A 7,916-nucleotide genomic window follows, 5' to 3' on the forward strand; every position below is an offset into this window, starting at 1 on the left:
CCGGCCCGCGCAGAGTAAGCGAGCAGGGGGGGGGGCCCACGGATCAATTTTCGCACCGGGGCCCCATAGGTCATGTGTACGCCACTGCAGATGTCATTCCTATATTTAAAAATAATTCAAAATCCTTGTCTGAAAATTATAGACCTGTGAGCTTAACTTCTGTGACTTCTGTGACCCTCAGGGTTCTGTTCTAGGACCGCTTCTATTTAACATATTTATAAATGATCTTTAAATAGGCATTGGAAGTCATGTTTTAGTGTTTGCAGATGACACAAAACTTTGTAAAGTAATAAAATGTGAGCAGGATATTGCTTTGCTGCTGAGGGATTTGGATAGATTGGGGGACTGGGCACTAAAATGGCAGATGAAATGTAATGTTATGCACTTCTGGGTCAAGAATGCACAAGCAACTTACACCCTAAATGGTAGTGAATTAGGGATGACAACACACGAGAATGATTTGGGAATTGTTTTAGACAACAAATTAGGCAGCAATATGCAATGTCAATCTGCAGTTGCTAGGACCAGTAAGGTATTGTCATGCATAAATAGGGGCATAAATTCTTGGGATGAAAATATAATGTCGCCTCTTTGTAAATCGCTGGTAATACCACACATTGAATATGCTGTGGAAAAACGACGCCTCAGAGGAGATATGATAACAGTATACAAATATATTCGGGGCCAGTACAAACCATTATCTGGAAATCTATTCATAAACAGGGCTATACTTAGGACTCAAGGTCACGCATTTAAGAGCAATAAGGATATGGAATTCTTTGCCTTAGCAGGTGGTTTTATCAGAGTCCATGCAAATGTTTAAACAGCAATTGGATAAATACTTGCAAAAACATAACGTACAGGGATATAATTTCTAATTAGTGGGGAAATAGCTGCTTGATCCGAGGAGATATCTGACTGCTATTTTGGGGTCAAGAACGATTTTTTTTCCTAGTTTGTTGCAAAATTGGAAGCGCTTCAGGCTGGGTTTTTTGCCTTCCTTTGGATCAACAAAAACATATGTGAGGAAGGCTGAACTTAATGGACAGAAGTCTATTTTCAGCTAAATAGGTAACCTTTAATTTATAAATTATTCTCTGTACAAGTCTCCTTGTTGTATTCTTTTCATTTGTCCGTTGTACTGATTTCCATTTGTTTAATATATTACATAGTTGCATAGCTGAAAAGAGACTTGCGTCCATTAAGTTCAGCCTTCCTCACATTTGTTTTTTTGCGGTTGATCCAAAAGAAGGCAAGAAAACCCAGTTTGAAGCACTCCTTCTTGACTGTACTTCCAACTTTGAAACAAACTAGGGAAAAAAATAATTCTTGACCCCAGAATGGCAGTCAGATTAATCCTTGGATCAAGAAGCTATTACCCTACATTAAAAAAACGATATCCTTGAATATTCTGTTTTTGCAAGTATGCATCTAGTTGCTGTTTAACCCCTTAAGGACCAAACTTCTGGAATAAAAGGGAATTATGACGTGTCAGACATGTCATGTGTCCTTAAGGGGTTAAACATCTGTATTGACTCTGATGAAACCATTTCTTCAGGCAGAGAATTCCACATCCTTATTACATTGTTACATAGCTGAAAAGAGACTTGCGTCCATCAAGTTCAGCCTTCCTCACATTTGTTTTTGCTGTTGATCCAAAAGAAGGCAAAAAAAAACCAGTTTGAAGCACTCCTTCTTGACGCCAGAATGGCAGTCAGATTTATCCTTGGATTAAGCAGCTATTAACCTACATTGAAAAATTGTTCTTACAGTAAAAAAGAAACAACAACTTTTCTTTGCCTTAGACAAAATGTTCTTTCTTCCAGTCTAAACGCATGACCTTGTGTCCTATGTAAAGTCCAGTTTGTGAATAGATTTCCACGCAATGGTTTGTATTACCCCCAAATATATTTGTATAATGTTATCATATCCCATAATGCTGGCATAGCATCAGGTAGGAAGAAGGTTGCAAAATGTTGCCTATCCATGTTCTGGATTAATTATAGCATATGGCAGAGGATTGAGGTATATATGCAATCAATGTCCCTTGTGGAGAATTTTGTGAACATTAAGGCCATAGGAAAAATGGCATAATGTAGGATATAAAAAAATAGAATTTTTGTAAAAAATTTTTTTGATTATTCTTACTTATATAACAGAAAAAAATACATATCTGCTCTTCAACAGTGTGCTATATTTGCATACTGACTCTGTATTATTTTTATAATTTATTTTGTACGTCTATTCTTTTGACTTCTTTTGCTGTTTGTTTATTGTGTTTGCTTGCTATTTGTATTCTATGGAAAGTAAACCGTACTTTGAAAATATGAAGTCTTGTGAACATTGTTGGTCCTTCTGCTTATGTCTGTGCAGAAAATGTTTATTTTTCCAGTATATGCTGTAATGCTGATGAAACCTACCATGCATTCAGAAGTACTGAAATCAGGAATGAGAAGTACTTTGTTAAGTGCAAAGAAATTTGGTTGTTGGTGAAATGATGATATTAAAGTATTTTCTTCCCCAGTTGACTTGAATATATGTATGTATTCCATTGTTACTGTAGGTTTCAATAAAGAATAGTTTTTTATCCAGCCTTGAAGTATGTATGTGATTGTAAACTACTTACTACACAGTTGTAGAGATTGTAAAATGAATCTTAAATAGAGTTGAGCTACCAGAACTGTAAAGTTCGGGTTCGTACCGAACATTACGATTTTTTGACCCCGAACCCGGACATTTCAGTAACAGTTCGGGTTCGAGTTTAGTGTTCGACAATTTGATGGCGCGTTTTGAAAAGCTGCAGGGCAGCCAATCAACAAGCGTTTGACTCGTGTGCCCTTAGAAGCCATCACAGCCATGTCTACTAATGGCATGGCTGTGATTGGCCAGTGCAGCATGTGTCCCAGTCTCTATATAAGCTGGAGTCACATGAGCTCTTATTAGTGTAGGGAGAGGATGCTGCAGCTGTGAGGGACAGATTAGGAAAGAATTCTGGTGTTGAATCTGCAAACTACAGCGATTATTTTTGTGGGTGCTATACTACATTTTTGTACCCTGCCCTGAGCCCAGTGCCACAGAGAAATAAGCAGTCTGTTTGTTAGGTGGGCAACTACATTACTTTAATCCTGTTCTGGTAGCTCAGTGGGAAACATCTAGGCATGTTTAAATACTGCTGTGACATTGCAGCTTTACAAATTCACATTGTTGTGGTGCTAAAAAGTAAATTTGGGGCGTGCACTTCATATCTGAGAGTGAAATAGAAACATCAAATACTGTGGTTACATCGCACTTTGAAAAATGCACATTTCTTTGGTGCTAAAAAGTAAATTTGGGGCGTGCACTTCATAGCTGAGAGTCAAACAGAAACATCAAATACTGTGGTTACATCGCAGTTTGACCAATTCACATTTTTTTGGTGCTAAAAAGTAAATTTGGGGCGTGCACTTCATATCTGAGAGTGAAATAGAAACATCAAATACTGTGGTTACATCGCACTTTGAAAAATGCACATTTCTTTGGTGCTAAAAAGTAAATTTTGGGCGTGCACTTCATATCTGAGAGTCAAACAGAAACATCAAATACTGTGGTTACATCGCAGTTTGACCAATTCACATTTTTTTGGTGCTAAAAAGTAAATTTGGGGCGTGCACTTCATATCTGAGCATGAAATAGAACCGTCAAATTCTGTGGTTACATCGCAGTTTGACCAATTCACATTTTCTTTGGTGCTAAAAAGTAAATTTGGCGTGTGCACTTCATATCTGAGAGTCAAATAGAACCGTCAAATACTGTGGTTACATTGCACTTTGAAAAATTCCAATTTTTTTGGTGCTAAATAGTACATTTGCGGCCTGCGGTGCATTTCTTGCAGTCCAATAAAACCGTTAAATACTACTGTTACATTGTTGTTTGACAAATTTACATTTTTTGAGACAGTGAAGTAACTGTATTAATTATGCCTGTCACACTGTTGTGTGACCTCTAGAAATTTTTTCTCTTTAGGACACCGGCACTGCCTTACTGTCAGTGAACTTAATTGTTGACTATTGGTGGTTACATCATCGCCTGACATAAACCATCTGTTAGTTTGGTGGGTGAACGCAAAGAATGAGGAGAGCGTAAAATAAGGGACGTGGCCCTGGTCGTGGTGCTGCTGGTGTTAGTGGAGCACCTGTTGCAGGGAGAGGATGTGGTTGATCTGTGCCAGCTACACGCACAAGTGAAAAACATTCCTTAGGTGCGAGTAGGCGACAGAACCTTCAGCGTTATTTGGTAGGCCCAAATGCCGCTCTACGAATGGTGAGGCCAGAACAAGTACAGGCGATAGTAGATTGGATGGCTGACAGTGCCTCCAGTTCCTTCACATTGTCTCCCACCTGGTCCCCTACTGAAAGCTCAGAGTTGGCACCTGCAGCCCATGGCCATCTGTCTTTTACCTCACCCCCTTGCAAATCAGCCAAGTAGTCTGAGCCACAAGTCATGCAGCAGTCTCTTATGCTTTTTGATGACTCTGCTGGCGGGGTTTCCGTGAGCCATCCACCTAGCCCTGTCCCAGAAGTGGAAGAGATTGAGTGTACAGATGCACAACCACTTATGTTTCAGGATGTGGACATGCGAGGACCACCGCAGCACATCTCTGATGATGACGAAACACAGGTGCCAACTGCTGTGGCTTTCTACAGTGTGCAGACCGGCAAGGAGGGCAGGGTTGAGGAGTGGGTGGAGGATGATGAGGTCCTAGACCACACACACGTGCAGTTTAGAGGAAGAGGCGGTGGTCGCACAGAGGCACCAGCATAGCATAAGAGGGAGCAGGGTGCAAAAGCGGAGCGGCCGTCCCATAGACCGTACGCCTGCTACTGCCCACCGTACCCAGGGACCGAGCACACCAAAGCCAGCTCCAAGGAGTTCCCCGGCGTGGCAGTTCTTCAGAAAATGTGCTGACGACAAGATCTGAGTGGTTTGCACTGTGTGCAATCAGAGCCTGAAGCGAGTCATAAACGTTCTAAACCGGAACACAACCTGCATGACCAGGCATCTACATGCAAAGCATGAGCTGCAGTGGAGTAAGCACCTCAAAAACCAAGAAAGGTCTCAGGCTCCTCCTGCTTCCTCTTCTGCTGCTGTCTTGGCCTCTTCCTCCACCTCTGGAGTGACAGTGGCACCTGCCACCCCTCAAACAGAGGATGTGGCAGCAACGCCACCACGTCCGCCACCGTCCCCAAGCATCTCCACACTGTCCCATGGAAGTGTTTAGCTGTCCATCTCCCAAACACTGGAGAAAAAGAGGAAGTAGCCACCTACCCACCCGCAATCCCTGGCCCTGAATGCCAGCATTTCAAAATTCCTGGCCTTTGAAATGCTGTCATTCCATCTGGTGGAGATGGACAGTTTTAAAAACCTGATGGCGGTGGCTGTCCCACAGTACGTGGTTCCCAGCCACCACTACTTTTCCAGGCAAGCCATCCCTTTCCTGCACAACCAATTGGCGGACACAATCAGGTGTGCACTGCGCAACGCCATCTGTGGCAAGGTACGGGGACCAGTAAGCACGGGCAGGGACTCTATATCTCCCTAACTGCACACTGGGCAAATGTAGTGGCGGCTGGGCCTGAGGCGGATGGCAGTTTGGCGCATGTCCTTCCACCACCGAAGATTGCAGGGCATTTCTCTTTGCCTCCTGTTTCCTCCTCCTCCTACTCTGCTTGCTCCTCCTCTACCACCTCCTCATCCGGTCAGCGTAACACCTTCACCACCAACTTCAGCACAGCCAGGGGGAAACAACATTAGGCTGTTTTAAAACTCATATGTTTGGGGGAAAAAACCCACACCGCGCAGGAGCTGTGGATGGGCATGGAACAACAGACCGATGAGTGCCACTGAGCCTCAAGCCCGGCCTGGTGGTGTGCGATAATGGGCAAAATCTCGTAGCAGCTCTGGGCCTAGCCGGTTTGACACACATCCCTTGCCTGGTGCATGTGCTGAATTTGGTGGTGCAGAAATTCCTGAAAAACTACCCAGATATATCAGAGCTGCTGCAGAAAGTGCAGGCCGTCTGTGCGCGCTTTTGGCGTTCTCACCCTAGAACTCCACCTTGCACATGCTGGAGAGACTGTGCGAGCAGCAGCAGGCAATAGTGGCGTTTCAGCTGCAGCACGCACGGGTCAGTCGCTCTGCGGAACAGCACCACTTCATCACCAATGAGTGTGCCTCCATGCGAGACCTGTGTGCCATGTTGCGCTGTTTCGAGTACTCAACCAACATGGCCAGTGCCAATGACGCCATTCTCAGCCTTACTATCCCGCTTCTATGTTTCCTTGAAAAAACGCTTCAGGCGATGATGGAAGAGGATGTGGCACAGGAGGAAGAGGAGGAGGAAGAGGGGTAATTTCCACGGTTATCAGGCCAGTCATTCACAAGTGGCTCGGAGGGTGGGTTCCTGCACCAGCATAGGCCAGGTACACAATTGTCCAGCCAGGGCACAGTTCTGGAGGATAAGAAAGAGGAGGTTGAGGAGGAGAAACCGTGTTCACAGCAGGGTGGCACCCAACGCAGCTCATGGGCATCACTGGCGCGTGGCTGGGGGGATATGGAGGACACAGACAATACACCTCCCACAGAGGACAGCTTGTCCTTGCCTCTGGGCAGCCTGGCACACATGAGCGACTACATGCTGCAGTGCCTGCGCAACGACTGCCGAGTTGCCCACATTCTAACTTGTGCTGATTACTGGGTGGCCACCCTGCTGGATCCCCATTACAAGGACAACGTGCCATCCTTAATTCCCTCACTGGAGCGTGATCGGCAGATGCGCAACTACAAGCGCACGCTGGTAGACGTGCTGCTGAGGGCATTCTCAACTGAGCACAAGGCGAAGGCAGAGGAGGAGGAAGAGGTCGCCAAACCCGAAGGCAGGGTTAGCATGGCCGAAATGTGGAAAAGCTTTGTCACGCCACAACAACCAGCACAACCAGCTGATATGGAACGTCTTAGCAGGAGGCAGCATTTCACCAACATGGTGGAACAGTACGTGTGCACACGCCTACACGTACTGACTGATGGGTCTGCCCCATTCAACTTCTGGGTCTGCAAATTGGGCACATGGCCTGGGCTTGCCCTTCATGCCTTGGAGGTGCTGGCCTGCCCTGCAGCCATTGTATTGTCTGAATGTGTGTTTAGCATGGCAGGGGGCGTTATCACAGACAAGCGCAGCCGTCTGTCCACAGCCAACGTGGACAAGCTCACGTTTATTTAAATGAACCTGGCATGGATCCCACCAGACTTGTCTGTACCTTGTGCAGAAGAGACATTTATACCGGCCTCACCCAGCCATTGTTATACTCATGTGCACTTATTCTTTGTTTTCTTTTTTTATATGTCCCAATATTTGGGGGGGCTACCCCAATTAAAAAAACAAAAACAAATAAAAAACAGTGTTGGCTACCTCCTCCTCCTCCACCGCCGCTTCCACCTACACCGCCACCGTCACCGCCTCCTCAACCTCCTACTCCACATCCACCTCCTCCTCCTAATTCAAAATTATTATTTTTAATTTTTAGGTATTTTATGTTATTTTAAGTTATTTCCCTATCCGCACTTGTCCTACTTTTACCCCCATTTTACTTCCTTTTGCAGCCCTCTAGCCCTTTCCAGGACTTTTTTAGAGCCATTTTAGTGCCCAAAAGTTTGGGTCCCCATTGACTTCAATGGGGTTCGGGGTCAAGTTAGGGTCAAGTTCGAGTCCCGAACTCAAACTTTTTGCCGAAGTTCGGCCGAACCCGAACATCCAGGTGTCCGCTCAACTCTAATCTTATATAACTGACTTTGAGTCATTTTGCAGATGAGGAATAGAAGATTATTTACACTGAACAAAATTATATATTATGAGCTGAACTCAAAGATCTAAGACTTTTTCT

The sequence above is a fragment of the Pelobates fuscus genome, chromosome 2 (assembly GCF_036172605.1).
Source record: "Pelobates fuscus isolate aPelFus1 chromosome 2, aPelFus1.pri, whole genome shotgun sequence".
Lineage (NCBI taxonomy): Eukaryota > Metazoa > Chordata > Amphibia > Anura > Pelobatidae > Pelobates > Pelobates fuscus.